This window comes from Macaca thibetana, chromosome 7 (genome assembly GCF_024542745.1).
Source record: "Macaca thibetana thibetana isolate TM-01 chromosome 7, ASM2454274v1, whole genome shotgun sequence".
Lineage (NCBI taxonomy): Eukaryota > Metazoa > Chordata > Mammalia > Primates > Cercopithecidae > Macaca > Macaca thibetana.
In genome coordinates, this window is record NC_065584.1 from 161,761,743 (window position 1) to 161,778,949 (window position 17,207).

The following is a 17,207-nucleotide window of genomic DNA, read 5'->3' on the forward strand; positions in this document are numbered from 1 at the left end:
ATGAAGGAACTGCATCAATTAACGGGCAAAATAACCAGTTAACATCATAATGACAGGATCAAATTCACATATAACAATATTAACCTTAAATGTAAATGGGCTAAATGTCTCAATTAAAAGACACAGACTGGCAAACTGGACAAAGAGTCAAGACCCATCAGTGTGCTGTATTCAGGAGAGACATCTCATGTGCAGAGATACACACAGGTCAAACTAAAGTATGGAGGAAGGTCTACCAAGCAAATGGAAAGCAAAAAAAAGCAGGGGTTGCAATCCTAGTCTCTGATAAAACAGACTTTAAACCAACAAAGATCAAAAGACACAAAGGCCATTACATAATGGCAAAGGGATCAATTCAACAAGTAGAGCAGCTATCCTAAATATACATGCATCCAATACAGGAGCACCAAGATTCATAAAGCAAATCCTTAGAGACCTACAAAGAGACTTAGACTCCCACACAATAATAATGGGAGACCTTAACACCCTACTGTCAATATTAGACAGATTAACGAAACAGAAGGTTAACAAGGATATCCAGGACTTGAACTCAGCTCTGCACCAAGTGGACCTAATAGACATCTACAGAACTCTCCACCCCAAATCAATAGAATATTCTTCTCAACACATCGCACTTATCCTAAAATTGACCATATAATTGGAAATAAAGCACTCCTCAGCAAATATAAAACAAATCACAACAAACTATCTCTCAGACCACAGTGCAATCAACTTAGAACTCAGGACTAAGAAAATCACTCAAAACTACACAAATACAGGGAAACTGAACAATCTGCTCCTGAATGACTACTGGGTAAATAATGAAACGAAGGCAGAAATAATGATGTTCTTTGAAACCAATCAGAACAAAGACACAACATACCAGAATCTCTAGGACACATTTAAAGCAGTGGGTAGAGGGAAATTTATAGCACTAAATGCCCACAAGAGAAAGCAGCAAAGATCTAAAATCTGCACCCTAACATCACAATTAAAAGAACTAGAGAAGAGCAAATAAATTCAAAGGCTAGCAGAAGGCAAGAAATAAGTAAGATCAGAGCAGAGCTGAAGGAGATAGAGACGCAAAAAACCCTTCAAAAAAATCAATGAATCCAGGAGCTGTTTTTTTGAAAAGATCAACAAAATTGATAGACCACTAGCAAGACTAATAAAGAAGAAAAGAGAGAAGAATCAAATAGACACAATAAAAAATGATAAAGGGGATATCACCACAGAGCCCACAGAAACACAAACTACCATCAGAGAATACTATAAACACCTCTATGCAAATAAACTAGAAAATCCAGAACAAATGGATAAATTCCTGGACACATACACCCTCCTAAGACTAAACCAGGAAGAAGCTGAATCTCTGAATAGACCTTAACAGGCTCTGAAATTGAGGCAATAATTAAGAGCCTACCAACCAAAAAAAGCCCAGGACCAGATGGATTCACAGCCAAATTCTACCAGAGGTACAAATAGGAGCTGGTACCATACCTTCTGAAACTATTCCAATCAATAGAAAAAGAGGGAATCCTCCCTAACTCATTTTATGAGGCCAGCATCATCCTGATACCAAAGCCTGGCAGTGACACAACAAAAAAAGGGAATTTTAGACCAATATCCCTGATGAACATCGATGCAAAAATCCTCAGTAGAATACTGGCAAATTGAATCCATAGCACATCAAAAAGCTTATCCACCCACAATCAAGTCAGCTTCATCCCTGGGATGCAAGGCTGGTTCAACATATACAAATCAATAAACATAATCCATCACATAAACAGAATCAATGACAAAAACCACATGATTATCTCAATAGATGCAGAAAAGGCCTTAGACAAAATTCAACAGCCCTTCAAGCTAAAAACTCCCAATAAACTAGGTATTAATGGAACATATCTCAAAATAATAAGTTATTTATGACAAACCCACAGTCAAGATCATACTGAATGGGCAAAAACTGGAAGCATTCCCTTTGAAAATTGGCACAAGAAAAGGACGCCCTCTCTCACCACTCCTATTCAACACAGTGTTGGAAGTTCTGGCCAAGGCAATTAGGCAAGAGAAAGAAATAAAGGGTATTCAATTAGGAAAAGAGGAAGCCAAATTGTCCCTGTTTGCAGATAACACGACTATATACTTAAAACCCCATCATCCCAGCCCAAAATCTCCTTAAGCTGATAAGCAACTTCAGCAAAGTCTCAGGATATAAAATCAATGTGCAAAAATCACAAGCAATACACCAATAACAGAAAAACAGAGAGCCAAATCATGAGTGAACTCCCATTCACAATTGCTACAAAGAGAATAAAATACCTAGGAATCCAACTTTCAAGGGATGTAAAGAACCTCTTCAAGGAGAACTACAAACCACTACTCAACAAAATAAAAGAGGACACAAACAAACGGAATAATATTCCATGCTCATGGATAGGAAGAATCAATATCATGAAAATGGCCATACTGCCCAAAGTAATTTATAGACTCAATGCCATCCCCATCAAGTTACCAATGACTTTCTTCACAAAATTGGAAAAAACTACTTTAAAGTTCATACAGAACCAAAAAAGGGACCGCATTGCCAAGACAATCCTAAGTAAAAATGACAAAGGTGGAGACTTCACATTACCTGACTTCAAACTATGCTACAAGGCTACAGTAACCAAAACAGCATGGTAATGGTACCAAAACAGATATATAGACCAATGGAATAGAACAGAGGCCTCAGAAATAACACCACACATCTACAACCATCTGAACTTCAACTATCTGAACTTTGACAAACCTGACAAAAACAAGAAATGGGAAAAGGATTCCCTATTTAATAAATGGTGCAGGGAAAACTGGCTAGCCATATGTAGAAAGCTGAAACTGGATCCCTTCCTTATACAAAATTATACAAAAATTAATTCAAGATGGAATAAAGACTTAAATGTAAGACCTAAAACCATAAAAACTCTAGAAGAAAACCTAGGCAATACCATTCAGGACATATGCATGGGCAAAGACTTCATGACTAAAACACCAAAAGCAATGGCAACAAAAGCCAAAATTGACAAATGGGATCTAATTAAACTAAATAGCTCCTGCACGGCAAAAGAAACTACCATCAGAGTGAACAGGCAACCTACAGAATGGGAGAAAATTTTTGCAATCTATCCATCTGACTAAGGGCTAATATCCAGAATCTACAAAGAACTTAAACAAATTTACAAGAAAAAACAACTCCATCAAAAAGTGGGCAAGGGATATGAACAAACACTTCTCAAAAGAAGACATTTATGCAGCCAACAGACACATGAAGAAATGCTCATCATCACTGGCCATCAGAGAAATGCAAATCAAAACCACAATGAGACACCATCTCATGCTAGTTAGAATGGTCATCATTAAAAAGTCAGGAAACAGGCCGGGCGCGGTGGCTCAAGCCTGTAATCCCAGCACTTTGGGAGGCCAAGATGGGCGGATCACGAGGTCAGGAGATCGAGACCATCCTGGCTAACCCGGTGAAACCCCGTCTCTACTAAAAAAATACAAAAAACTAGCCGGCCATGGTGGCGGGCGCCTGTAGTCCCAGCTACTCGGGAGGCTGAGGCAGGAGAATGGTGTAAACCCGGGAGGCAGAGCTTGCAGTGAGCTGAGATCCAGCCACTGCACTCCAGCCTGGGCAACAAAGCGAGACTCCGTCTCAAAAAAAAAAAAAAAAGTCAGGAAACAACAGATGTTGGAGAGGATGTGGAGAAATAGGAATGCTTTTACACTGTTGGTGGGGGTGTCAATTAGTTCAACCATTGTGGAAGACAGTGTGGCAATTCCTCGACGATCTACAACTAGAAATACCATTTGACCCAGCAATCCCATTACTGGGTATATCCCCAAAGGATTATAAATCATGCTGCTATAAAGACACATGCACACATATGTTTACTGCAGCACTGTTCACAATAGCAAAGACTTGGAACCAACCCAAATGTCCATCAGTGATAGACTGGATTAAGAAAATGTGGCATATATGCATCATGGAATACTATGCAGCCATAAAAAAACGATGAGTTCATTTCCTTTGCAGGTACATGGATGAAGCTGGAGACCATTATTATCAGCAAACTATGACAAGGACAGAAAACCAAACACTGCATGTTCTCACTCATAGGTGGGAATTGAACAATAAGAACACTTGGACACAGGGTGGGGCCTGTCGTGGGGTGGAGGCTGGGGGAGGGATAGCATTAGGAGAGATACCTAATGTAAATGACAAGTTGATGGGTGCAGCAAACCAACATGGCACATGTATAGCTATGTAACAACCTGCACTTTGTGCACATGTACCCTAGAACTTAAACTATAATAATAATAAAAAAAAAAAGAAAGTCATTGCATAATGATAAAGGGACAATTCATCAAAAGGATATAACCACTGTAGATATGTATGCACCCAACACTGGAGCACCAAAATTTTAACGCCACTGAAGGGAAAAATAGACAGCAATACGTTAATAGTAGGGGACTTCAATATCCCACTTTCAACAAGGGATAGATCATCCAGACAAAAAAAAAAAAATCAACAAAGAAACAGTGAACTTGAACAATTCTGTAGGCCTAATGGACCTAACAGACATATGCAGAACATTCCAACCAACAGCAGCAGAATATACAAAACATTTTCAAGCACACACAATATTCCCTAGGATAGATCATATGTTAGGCCACAAAACTCAAGAAGTTCAAGAATTCAACAAATTCAAGAAGATTTAAATGATAAGTACCTTTTCTGACCACAATGGTATAAAGCTAGAAATAACAGGAAGAAAACTGAAAAATTCACAAATATGTGAAAATTAAACAACACACAACTAAACAATCAATGGGTCAAAGAAAAAAATCAAAAGGGAAATCAAAAAGTATCTGAAACAAGTGAAAATGGTAATACAACATAGCAAAACTTATGGGATACAATAAAAGCAGTTCTAAGGGGCAAGTTTATAGTGATAAAAGCCTACATAAAGACAGACAGGGCTGGGCACAGTGGCTCAGGCCTGTAATTCCAGCCCTTTGGGAGGCCGAGGTGGGCAGATCACCTGTGGTCAGGAGTTCAAGACCAGCCTGGCCAACATGGTGCAACCCCATTTCTACTAAAAATACAAAAAATTAGCTGGGTGCAGTGGCACGTGCCTGCAGTCCCAGGTACTTGTAAGGCTGAGACAGGAGAATCAATTGAACTTGGGAGGTGGAGGTTGCAGTGAGCTGAGATCACACCACTGCACTCCAGCGTGGGCGATAGAGTGAGACTTCAACTCAAAAAAAATGACACAGACAGACCTCAGCCTCGCATGATGTGAACACCTGTAATCTCAGCTAGTCAGGAGACTGTGGTGGGAGGATTGCTTGAGCTCAAGAGTTCGAGGCTGTAGTGTGCTATGATCATGCCTGAAACTAGTCTCTACATTCCAACCTGGGCAACATGGCAAGATCCCAACTATGAAAAGAAAAAAAGAGAAAGATGAAACAACTCAGATAAATAACCTAAGTTTACACCTCAAAGAACTAAAAAAAGAACAAAATAAATCTAAAGTCAGCATAAGGAAGGAAATAATAAGAGCAAAAATCAATGAAATAGAGACTAGAAAAACAGAAAAGATCAATGAAACTAAGAGTTGAAATGAAACTCTTATGAAAAAGATAAATGAAACTGAAAAACCTTTAGCTAGACTAAGAAAAAAGAAGACACAAACAAAATTATAAATGTAAGAGGAAACATTACAACTGATATTACAGAAATAAAGGGATCATAAAAGACTACTTTGAATAATTACATGCCAACAAATTGAATAACTTAGAGAAAATAAGTAAACTCCTAGAAATATACAACCTACCAAGACTGAATCATGAAGAAATAAAAAATCTGACCAGATCAATAACAAGTAAAAAGGCTGATTGTGTAATAAAAAACTCAGGAGAGAGAAGAACCTAGGACCTCATGGCTTCACTGGCAAATTCTACCAAACATTTAATGAAGAATTAATACCAATTCTTCTCAAACTCTTCCCAAAAACTGAAGAAAATATTTCCAAACTCATTTTACAAGGCCAACATTACCCTAATACCAAAGCCAGACATAAACACTAGAAGAAAAGAAAATTACAGGCCCATATCCCTGATGAATATAGATTCAAAAATCCTCCACAAAATACCAGCAAACCAATCCAACAGCTTATTGAAAGCATCATACACTATGATCAGGTAGGAATTATTTGTGGGTTGCAAGAATGGTTCAACATATGCAAATTAACATATCAGATACACCACATTAACAGAACAAAGAATGAAAATCATATGATCATCTCAATAAATGCAGAAAAAGCATCTGACAAAATTCAACATCCTTTCAAGATAAAAACTTTCAATAAATTAGGTACATAAGTAATGTCATAATAAAGATCATAGATGACAAGCCCACAGCTAACATTATACACAACAGTGAAAATTTAAAAGCTTTTCCTCTAAGATCAAGAACAAGACAAGAATGCCATCTCATCCAGTTCTATTCAATATAGTCCTGGAAATTCTAGCAAGGGCAATTAGTCAAGAAAAAAAAATAAAATAAAAGTACCCAAGTTAGGAAAAAAAGAAATGAAATTGTCTGTTTGCAGATGAGATGATCTTATATACGGAAAACCCTAAAGGTTCCACCAAAAACTATTAGAACTAATAAATTCAGTAAAGTTGTAGTATATAAAATCAAAATACAAAATGGAAAAATCAGTAGCTTTTCTACACACTAACAATGAACCATCCAAAAAAGAAATCAAAAAAAAAAACCCATTTAAAACAGCATGAAGGACATGAAAGACAATAAAAGGCTGGCCACAGTGGCTCACACCTGTAATCCCAGTACTTTGGGAGGCCAAGGCAGGCCAATCACTTGAGCCCAGGAATTCAAGATCAGCCTGGGCAATATGGCGAAACCCTGTCTCTACCAAAAATACGAAAACTGGCCAGGCATGGTTGGGTGTACCTGTAGTCCCAGATACTCAGGAAGTTGAGGTGGGAGGATAACCAGAGCCTGGGGAGGTCAAGGCTGCAGTGAGCTGTGATCATACCACTGCACTCCAGACTGGGTGACAGAATGACATCCTATTTTAGGATTGTTTATTTTATCGTTTATTTTAGCAACAAAAATAATAATAATAATATTAAAATACTTAGGATATAAATCTAACCAAGGAAGAGAAAGATCTATACACTGCAAACCATAAAACATTGATGACAAACTGAAAATAACACAAATAAAGAGAAAGACATCCCATGTTCATGAACTGGAAGAATTAACACTGTTAAAATATCCATACTACCCAAAGCAATCTACAAATTCAACATAATCCCTATCAAAATCTCCATGACGTTTCTCACAGAAATAGAAAAAACAATCCTAGACCTGGCACAGTGGTTCATACCTGTAACCCTATAATCCTAGCACTTTGGGAGGCCAACGCAGGCAGACCACTTGAGCTCAAGAGTTTGAGACCAGCCTGGGCAATGTGGAGAATACACTAAAATACAAAATAATACCAGAAATCCACCAAAAATACAAAAATACAAAAACATAGCCAGGCATAGTGGCACACACCTGTAGTCCCAGCTCCCTGGGAGGCTAAGGAAGGAGGCTCACTTGAACCCAGGAGATAGAGGCTGCAGTAAGCTATGATCGTGCTACTGCACTCCAGCCTGGGTGACAGAGTGAGACCTCATCTCTAAAAATATTAACTTTTTTTTTTAAAAAAGAGTAAGTTCTGAAGTCAGACACAAATACATATCCCAAGTCTGCCAATTACAAACTACACAGCCTTTAGACAAATTCTTTAACATTTTTGAATCTCAGGGTACACAGCTATAAAACAAGACTAAAAATATCTACTTTGTAGGGTTATTTTCAAAATCAAAGAAAGTAAACGTGAAGAAATATCTGATGGCAAACAACCAGTACTCAATACTTGGTAGCTGTGCACCAGAGGATTATGGGTAATTTTTTTGTTATTTTCAGATTTTCTGATATATGATTGCACTGCACTACAATTACAGCTTTAAAACCCTGTAATGATTTAAATTTAAAGTACTTCCAAATTACAGATTAAACTAGGCTCTCACTTAAAATTTTTCAGTCCAGAGTTCACAAACTCTTAATTACAGGCCTTTTCCTACAAAAAGGAAAAAGAAAGGTTAGTTCAAGATTAGCCGGGTACAGCAGCTCACACCTGTAATCCTAGCACTTTGGGAGGCTGAGGCGGGCAGGTTGCCTGAGCTCAGGAGTTCAAGACCAGCATGGACAACATGACAAAACTCCATCTCTACCAAAAATACAAAAACTTAGCTGGGTGTGGTGGTGCGCACCTGAAGTCCCAGGTACTGGGACGACTGAGGCATGAGAACTGCTTGAACCCAGGAGGCAAAGGTTGCAGTGAGCTGGCATCACACCACTGCACTCCAGCCCGGGTGACAGAGAGAGACTCTATCTCAAAAAAAAAAAAAGAAAAGACTGAGTTATTATTTCTTAAGTCCCACCAGATACTGATTAACTTCAAATCCTTACATCACCGCATCTTGTGCGTTCAATCAGGCATCTGACAGATTATTGTCTCTGCCTCTGAACTGAAATGCTTAACTTTGTTTTTAAATAAATTCCAGATATTTCCAGGTGCACTTAGGTAAACAGGTACTACAGTGTAAAAATAAACATCAGTAGGAGATGTATACTTCACACTAGATTACCACAAAGGATTTCTGGGGAGCAATTCACTTGATTATATGAATAAAAAGCCAACAGAGAGCAACCAAGAGGAAGAATAAGAACCCATGTCAGGTTAAATAGCATAACTATGTCAGGTTAAAAGGGTTATGTTCTCATTTCTCCAAAAAATGTATACGAATGGCTAATAAGCATATGAAAAGATGTTGAAATCACTAGTCATTAGGGAAATACATATCAAAGCCACAATGAGACGTAACTTGGGCGTACCCACCAAAATGTCTACAGTCAAACAGACAGACAAAACAACTGTTGGAGAAGATGTGGAGAAACTGGAATCCTCACACACTGCAATGGAAATGTAAACCAGTACCGCTGGTTTGGTAACAATCTGGCAGTTCCTCAAAAAGTAAAAGACAAGCCACCATATAACCCAGCAATTCTATTCCTAGGTTTATACTCAAGAGAAATGAAAACACAAGTCCACACAAAAACTTCTACAAGAATATTGACAGCAGCAATAGCCAAAAAGTAGAAAAAATGCAAGATGTTCACGAACTGATAAATGAATAAATAAAATGTGGTATATCCATATGATGGAATATTATTCGTCCATAAAAAGGAATGAAGGGCTGATACATGCTACAACATGGATGAACCTTGAAAACATTATGTTAAATGGAAGAAGTCAGACACAAAAGGCTTCATATTGTACAATTCCATTTATGCGAAATGTCCTGAATAGGCAAATCCATAAAGACAGCAAGTAGATTAGTGGGTGGCTAGAGCTGGAGATAAGATGGGGAAGTGGGGAGGGAGGCCAGAATGGAAAATAGCTGCTAATGCTTATGGGGTTTCACATTGGGGTACTGAAAATGTTCTAAAGTTGATTGCAGTAATGGATCCACAACTCTGTGAATACATTAAAATCACTGAAGTGTACATTTTAAATGGGTGGATTTTATGGTATATGAAGTCAATAAAGCTTTAAATTAAAAAAGAAAGCAAGCTATGTCCTAATCCAAAACGTCCAAAATTGCAATCATTCAGTTACTACCTTCATGATATTTGCCATAACTAAGTACCACCTATAAAACAATTTACATAATTTTCTTTCAATAAAATGACATTTACTCAAAAATCTGTAACACTATCTTAAATGTAAAATCAGTTAATACACAAGAAATATGGATATGGCAAAATACTGACAGGGGTACTCAAGTAAATGAAATTTGAGAAACTCGGGACTGCAAAAAAAACAGTGGCCAAGCAGAAAGTGCAGCACCCAAAAAATCAAAGACAAAAGGCAGTAAACAGGGAATGAACACTAGGTCTGGCTGAGCCCAAAGTGTCTGAACAAGTTCCTGCCTTATTCAGAACTGAAGTCTCACTTGTCTTATTCTGCCCTGCAATTCCGGAATATCTGTGGAGATGCCTAAGAATCCTAGAGATGGAAATGTAAAGATGGGCTCAAGTGCCAGGAAAGGTATATCTTTTCTTTATCCAAGTTTGGGTACACAGGTTGTAAAAGAGCAAGGAGTAAATGGCAGACCCAAAGCAGTGAGAAGCCTGCTGGTAGCCCTACTCCAAAATATAGGGGCCCATCTAACTGAAGCCAGGATAGTATATCTATGAATTATCCACATATTGGTCAATAAATTGTAGAAAAATTGAGGTTTGCAATCACAGTTCCTCTCCAGGGTTCACAAAGTCTGTCACCCATGTTTTTGCCTTTTCCAACGTTTAAGAAAATCTGAGTATTTGCCTTTCTGAGTCTGATACTTTAATGTTGTCGCAGGCATACTCAAAAACTACCAATAATTGTTCACATCTTTGCTAATCAGAAAATACATGTATTATGGTAAAAATGAGTAGTTTGTAGCCAGGTGTGGTGGCAGGCGCCTGTAGTCCCAGCTACTCGGGAGGCTGAGGCAGGAGAACCGCTGGAACCCGGGAGGCAGAGGTCGCAGTAAGCCGAGATCCCACCACTGCACTCCAGCCTGGGCGACAGAGCAAGACACCATCTCAAAAGAAAAAACAGTAATTTGAAGAGCAATATAGACATTTTATAATTCTAAGTTGTTTAATAAGATTTTCAATTCTGATTACTTCTATATATACTGCCATGAATATGTCAACCAAGTTATTTATTTTCTCTCATGAAAGTGGCATGCTCGATTGAAAATACTGAAACTCTCTCTCTTTTCCAATACTGTATTAAAAGCAGTCCTAATGCATACAAAAATCTTGACAAATTAAATACGATGTCTGAAACTTGCTTCAAAACAATTTAGTGGGGAGGTAACTTTTATGGAATAATACTGCCTATGTATAATGTATAGCTAATTTTTGAAATAGATTGATACATAGCAGTTCATCATACTATTCTCTTTTGTGTATGTTTCAAAACATAAAATGAACTTATTACTTTAAGAAGTTATCATTTTGGCAAAACTTCACGAAATCTTTAGTGTTTCATGTCACAGAAGAAAAAGTCTTTCCATAAATAATTTCTTTCTAATAATTTTCTTTGAGACAGAGTCTCGCTGTCTTGCTCAGGCTGCAGTACAGTGGCACGATCTTGGCTCACTGCAACCTCCACCTCCCAGATTCAAGCAATTCTCCTGCCTCAGCCTCCTGAGTAGCTGGGACTAGAGGCACATGCCAGCATGTCCAGCTAATTTTTTGTATTTTTAGTAGACATGGGGTTTCACCGTGTTAGCCAGAATGGTCTCGATCTCCTGACCTTGTGATCTGCCTGCCTCGGCCTCCCAAAGTGCTGGGAGTACAGGCGTGAGCCACCGTACCCGGCCTCTAATAATTTTTAAAGCTAGCTCCATCACTGGACTGCAGATCTTTTCACTCTTTGTATTTCACAAGACTCATAGCCAATCAGTGAAAGCCAAACATGTTTGTGAAAAAGGTTAGCTACAAATGCACCACGGAATACCATGCAGCCATAAAAAAGAACAAAATCAAGCCCTCTGCAGTAACACGGATGGAGCTGGAGACCACTGTCCTAAGTGACTTAACGTGAGAAAAGAAAACCAAATACTGTGTGTTCTCACTTATAAGTGGGAATTAAACAGTGAATACATGATGGTAAAAGTTGCGAACAACAGACACTAGGGATCACTAGACCAAGGGGGGCATGGGCTGAAAAACCACCTGTTGTCTACTGTGCTTATGGCCTGTGTGTGTGATGGGATAGTTGGGACCCCAAGCATCAGCATCAAACAATTTACCCATGTAACAAATCTACACATGTACCCTTTACCATATAATAAAAGTTGAATAAAAGTTGAATTTAAAAAAAAGTTACCATCCAGCAGAAACTGCAAACAGAATTTTATTAAGTTTTGCTATGCCAGCCATTTACAGTTTTCTCTTCTACAATTTCAGAAATGCCAATTACACAATGGATATCAGATTGTACCCTTAGAGAGAATTCTATTAAACTTCTCCCTAAATAATACCACCACTTTCTAAGTGTTTAAATAGCATTCACATGTGATTCCCAAAGAAGTTGTTTCTCCTTTAAAACTAATCTGGGCTGTGGTCAGAGATCAGCATGGCCAGAATGGCGAAACCCCATCTCTACTAAAAATACAAAAAAAATTAGCCGGGCATGGTAGTGAGCGCCTGTAGTCCCAGCTACTCAGGAAGCTGAGGCAGGAAAATCGCTTGAACCCAGGAGGTGGAGTTTGCAGTGAGCCAAGATCGCCCCACTGCACTCCAGCCTGGGTGACAGAGTGAGACTCGGTTTCAAGAAAAAAGAAAGTGAAAGAAATGACAGAATCTCAAGTCCCTTCATCTTACTTATCTTTAAAACATTCCTGCAGCTAATTGAAGAGATTAATGGCCTTACTATCAATCTTTTAGGAGTTCTTAAAATACCTATGAAGCACGAAGGACAAACATTTTTAAAGTCCGTTTAGAATACTTCATCCTTTGGACCCCAGTCACCAAAATTTATTCTAAAACACATTTGTACAATACTGCTGATTACATTTCCATGGTTGTTTGACCTGAACAACCAAGTGATTAACCATAATGCTATGGTCTGCATGTTTGTGTTCTTCAAAATTCGTGTTGAAATTCTAGTTTCCAAGGTCATATTAGGAGGTGGGGCCTTTGGGAGATGACTGTATTACAAGGGCAGGGTGTTAATGAATGGGATAAATGCCCTTATAAGAGGCCAGAGAGAGACCCCTTCACCCTTGCACCATGTAAGGAGACAGCTAGAGGGTGCCATCTATTAACCAGAAAGCAGACTATCACCAAACACTGAATCATCAGACATCTTGATCTAGGACTTCCTAGCCTCCAGAACTGCAAGAAATGAATTTCTGTTGTTTATAAGCCACTCGGTCTGAGGTATTTCGTTATACCAGACCCAAATGGACCAAAGACACATAGAGAATATTTGTAATGCAGCTCAAGGGAGTGTGAAGAAAGAAGGAAAAGAGCATTTGTTGAGGGCTTACCATGGGCCAGGAACAGTCCTAAATATTTAAAAACACCTAATTTATTACTATCAACAAATTTATGAGGTGGATATTATTCCTACTTTACAGATGAGAAAGGCTCAGAAAAATTAATTTGCCAAAAACAAGGGGTGGAGCTGAGATTCAAACTCAACTCAATCTGCCTTCAAAGCCATCAGATTACCTCTCCCACAAAGACAACCTTCCAAAACACATTAAAAATTGACTCTCTGATTGATAACAAATTATTTAGTGAATATCATTCTTCATTTCAAGTGGCATAAATCATCTGCAACCAACAAACTTTGAGGAAAAGTCATAGTTAACAGAAATAATAGAAGGGACAGAGCACCAGAATAGGCCAGAGTAGGACAGTAGTCAGACTACTAACCTTAGGTCAGAAAACTTAATACCAGATTTACCACTCACCAGCTGGTGATCTAAGGCAAATAATAACCTTTTGAGCCCCCGTTTTTCCATTCATAAAATAAGCATTACTCCTAGCCCACCCATCCTTCTACCACAGATTATTTAAGAAGATGAAAAGTTAATGATGAAATTAATCCATAAGCTAAGACAAACTATAATTCATATAAGGAATTAGTATCTGTTTGGTAAAATGACTATTAGTGAAGAGCTATTTTCACGGAAGATAACTTATCACAACTAGAATAAGAGATGCAGTCCACCAGCAACAGGAAGCTGCTCACAAACAGGTGGCCTCATCTCAGCGGGGGCCCCCTTAACAACAGCACATGTTGCTCTGAGGACCAGTTTTGTGTCTGCTTTCTAACAATCCCGTTCCTCCCTGCTGCCGTTCCCACGAACGAGACTGGAAAACGGTGTAGGGGAAGGCGCGAAGGAAGTGCTGGGAGAAGAGCAGCAACAGAGGCAGGAGGCTGGGTCCCACAACTCCCAGGTGCGAGGGGCTCTTCACTCCTCCAGGCCTCAGCTCACGCATCTGGAAGACGGAGAGGCCATTCCTGCCCTGTTTCCTGGGCAGAGCTAAGATCAGAGTACAGGGAAAGTACGGTAAACCCCGCTGAGAATGAAAGATGACGATGACGATCACCTGTCAAACGAAGGGCGGCTCCTCCAGGAGCCCCTCGCATTTAGACATTCCAGAAGCCTCGTCACCCGCGGCCGGGGCTGCCCCCAAGTGAGGTGACGCGGCAGCCCCCTACTCATCCCTCAGACCGCGTAGTGTGCGGGGTCTTACGTCCCTAACACCCCAGATGAGCCCGCAGAGGAGGCCCGGACGCGGCTCACTCCCGCCCCCGTCCCAAGGCCTCCGAGGCCGACCTCTGAGCCCTCCCCAGGCTACCGCGGCTCCCCTCCCCCAGCAACGATCCCTGCCCCGCTCCACCCGCACTCCCAGGTGAGGGGAGGGGGTGAAAGGGTGTACCCCGCCGCCATTTTGTCCCCTAGTCCCCGGAAGGCATTCAGACGGCCCGCGCCCCAGCCCGGACCCGCCCGGGTCTGCGCTACGCACGCCCCTCGCGGACACTCACCCCCCGGCCGCCCTGCGTAGCTCGAAGCGGCTCAGAGCGTCCCGCCGGGAAAGGGGCGGGACGGGGCGGGGCGGGGCAGGGAGGCCTGGGAGAGGCGGGGTGGCTTCTAGACGCACCACGTGATCTCAGCCGCTGCCGCGCCGCTCCCGGCTGCAAGAGCTGTGTAGTCCGCGCGCAGGCGCACGTCGGTTCGCGCCGTTGGGGCGCCCAGAGGGGAGTTCGGACAGTTGATTTGGTTCGATGTCCGGGCGCGGCTTTTCTGAAGCTGTTTCTTTTCCTAGGTTAAGCTTACACCGCCGCTTTTGGTCACACAGGTCCTTCTCGTACTCAATCTCTTCCCTCCGCCTGCCTTATCACCACAGTCAATCCACAGATTAAGGATTCAGAGGCGCGCCTCACAGAAATCTGTACTGGTGAAAGCACTTGGCAGGAACACGCCGGGCTGCGCTGAACACAACTAGGCCTCCTAGAGGCTTTATCAGGGCCTTTCTGTGTGCCAGGCTTGGAAGGTCGAAGTACAGAGACCTAACAAAATACGTTTCATCTACTTCAAAGACAAACGCATGATGAATTAAATACTTTAACATTTAAATTGGTCTAAACAAAATAGAAAAAGATTCAATGCAGACCGTAATTATCAAACGAATATTCCCTGTCCCTTTTCATCCAGCTGGGAAACAGCTCTTTGCACTTCCCTCTCCCTCCTCAGCCGCAGTAGGCCGGAAGTCCTGGACCCACAAGTCCTGTAGGGGCAGGAACCATATGGCTATGTTCTGGCTCCCTTCGTCTCTTGCCTTCTTAGGAAACTCGCTTTTTCATTTATTCAGCAAATGTGTATTGACCACATACTATGTATCAGATGGTATTCTAGATGCTTGGAGTTAATACGTGAGCAAAATAAACAGAAATCTCTAAAAAAGCCTCCGACTTCTTGGAGCAGGGTGAAACCAGGCAAGTGTTACATCAAGTTTAGCCAAAAGCTGAGTCCTTACATATTTTAAGTTCAGCCTGAAACTTTCTCCCTAAATAGTGAACTATAACCTAAATGGAGGTGTAAACAGACTGCAGCCTACTCTTGGGCCAATCACCAAGTTTTGGCCGAAGGCGGCCAGCTGTTCAAACCGTGTTCAAATAAGGTAAAGGTCTAGCTATAACCAATCCGGCTGTTTCCCTACCTCACTTTTCTTTCTCTGTCTATAGACCTTTCTCCACCATGTGGCTCTGCGGGAGTCTGTGTGAACCTACTCTGGCTCAGGAGGCTGCCTGATTCGGGAATAGTTCTTTGCTCAAACTCTGTTTAATTTGGCTAAGGTTTTGCTTTTAACACAAGAAATAGTAAACACAATAAATAAGTAAATTCTATAACATGCTAGGCACGACAGTAAACAAAATGAGCAGGATCAGGGGGATAGAGTAGGGAACGTACTACAATTCCATAAAAGGTGGTCAGGACCTCATTTCTTAACTATCCCCGCCTCCTTTCATACCCATAAGCATGTAAACAACCTGAAGTCTCTCCCGTCTTTAAATCTCTCACCCAACCTACCAGACTCCACTTCAACCTCTGCTTTCTTTCCTATAATACATTTATCCAATTATCTAAACAAGAGTGCCTCCAATTCTTCAACCACTACTCAAGTCTGGACTTACTGCACTCTGATTTCTGCCCCACCAACCCACTGAAACCATTCTTTCCAAAGTCACTAGGGGCCAGCCGCCGTGGCTCACGCCTGTAATCCCAGCACTTTGGGAGGCTGAGGCAGGTGGATCACCCGAGGTCAGGAGTTCGAGACCACCCTGGCCAAAAATGGTGAAACCCCGTGTTTACTAAAAATAAAAAATAAAAAAAAATAGCCAGGTGTGGTGGCGCACACCTATAGTCACAGCTACTTGGGAGGCTGAGGCATGAGAATCCCTTGAACCTGGGTAGCAGAGGTTTGCAGTGAGCTGAGATCATGCCACTGCACTCCAGCCTGGGTGACAGAGCGAGACTCTGTCTCAATTAAAAAAAAAAAAAGAAAAAAAACTTGGGCTGGGCCGCTGGCTCCCGCCTGTAATCCCAGCACTTTGGGAGGCCGAGGCAGGCAGATCACGAGGTCAGGAGATCAGACTATCCTGGCCAATATGGTGAAACCCCGTCTCTACTAAAAATACAAAAATTAGCTGAGTGTGGTGGCATGTGCCTGTAATCCCAGCTACTCAGGATTCTGAGGCAGCAGAATTGCTTGAACCAGGGAGACGGAGGTTGCAGTGAGCTGAGATCGCGCCACTACACTCCAGCCTGTCCAGAGAGTGAGACTCTGTCTCAGAAAAAAAAAGTTATAGGGATTTCCCTACTGTATATCTTATGGACATTATCATCATTACCTAATTTAATTTCTCTTCATGACACTCCTTCCTTCTGGAAATACTTTTCCTTGCCTTCCATTTTTACTCTCTTGGTAGCACTTCTCCATCTCT

At 40.9% G+C, this 17,207-nt stretch overlaps 2 protein-coding genes across 4 annotated transcripts in view; one reads left to right on the forward strand and one right to left on the reverse strand.

Moving 5' to 3' along the window:
- Positions 1-14,769, reverse strand: part of SCAPER (S-phase cyclin A associated protein in the ER) — a 571,361-nt gene extending 556,592 nt beyond the window's left edge. The window contains exon 1 of one of the 3 annotated variants that reach the window (XM_050799824.1): positions 14,748-14,769. The gene's annotated coding sequence lies outside the window, so the exon portion shown is untranslated. Of the gene's footprint in view, positions 1-14,308; positions 14,449-14,641; positions 14,701-14,747 lie in introns of those variants that run through there. The other 2 variants (XM_050799823.1, XM_050799825.1) reach the window with 2 other exon arrangements.
- Positions 1-17,207, forward strand: part of RCN2 (reticulocalbin 2) — a 466,582-nt gene that overhangs the window by 399,119 nt on the left and 50,256 nt on the right. The gene's annotated exons all lie outside the window — the stretch shown is intronic.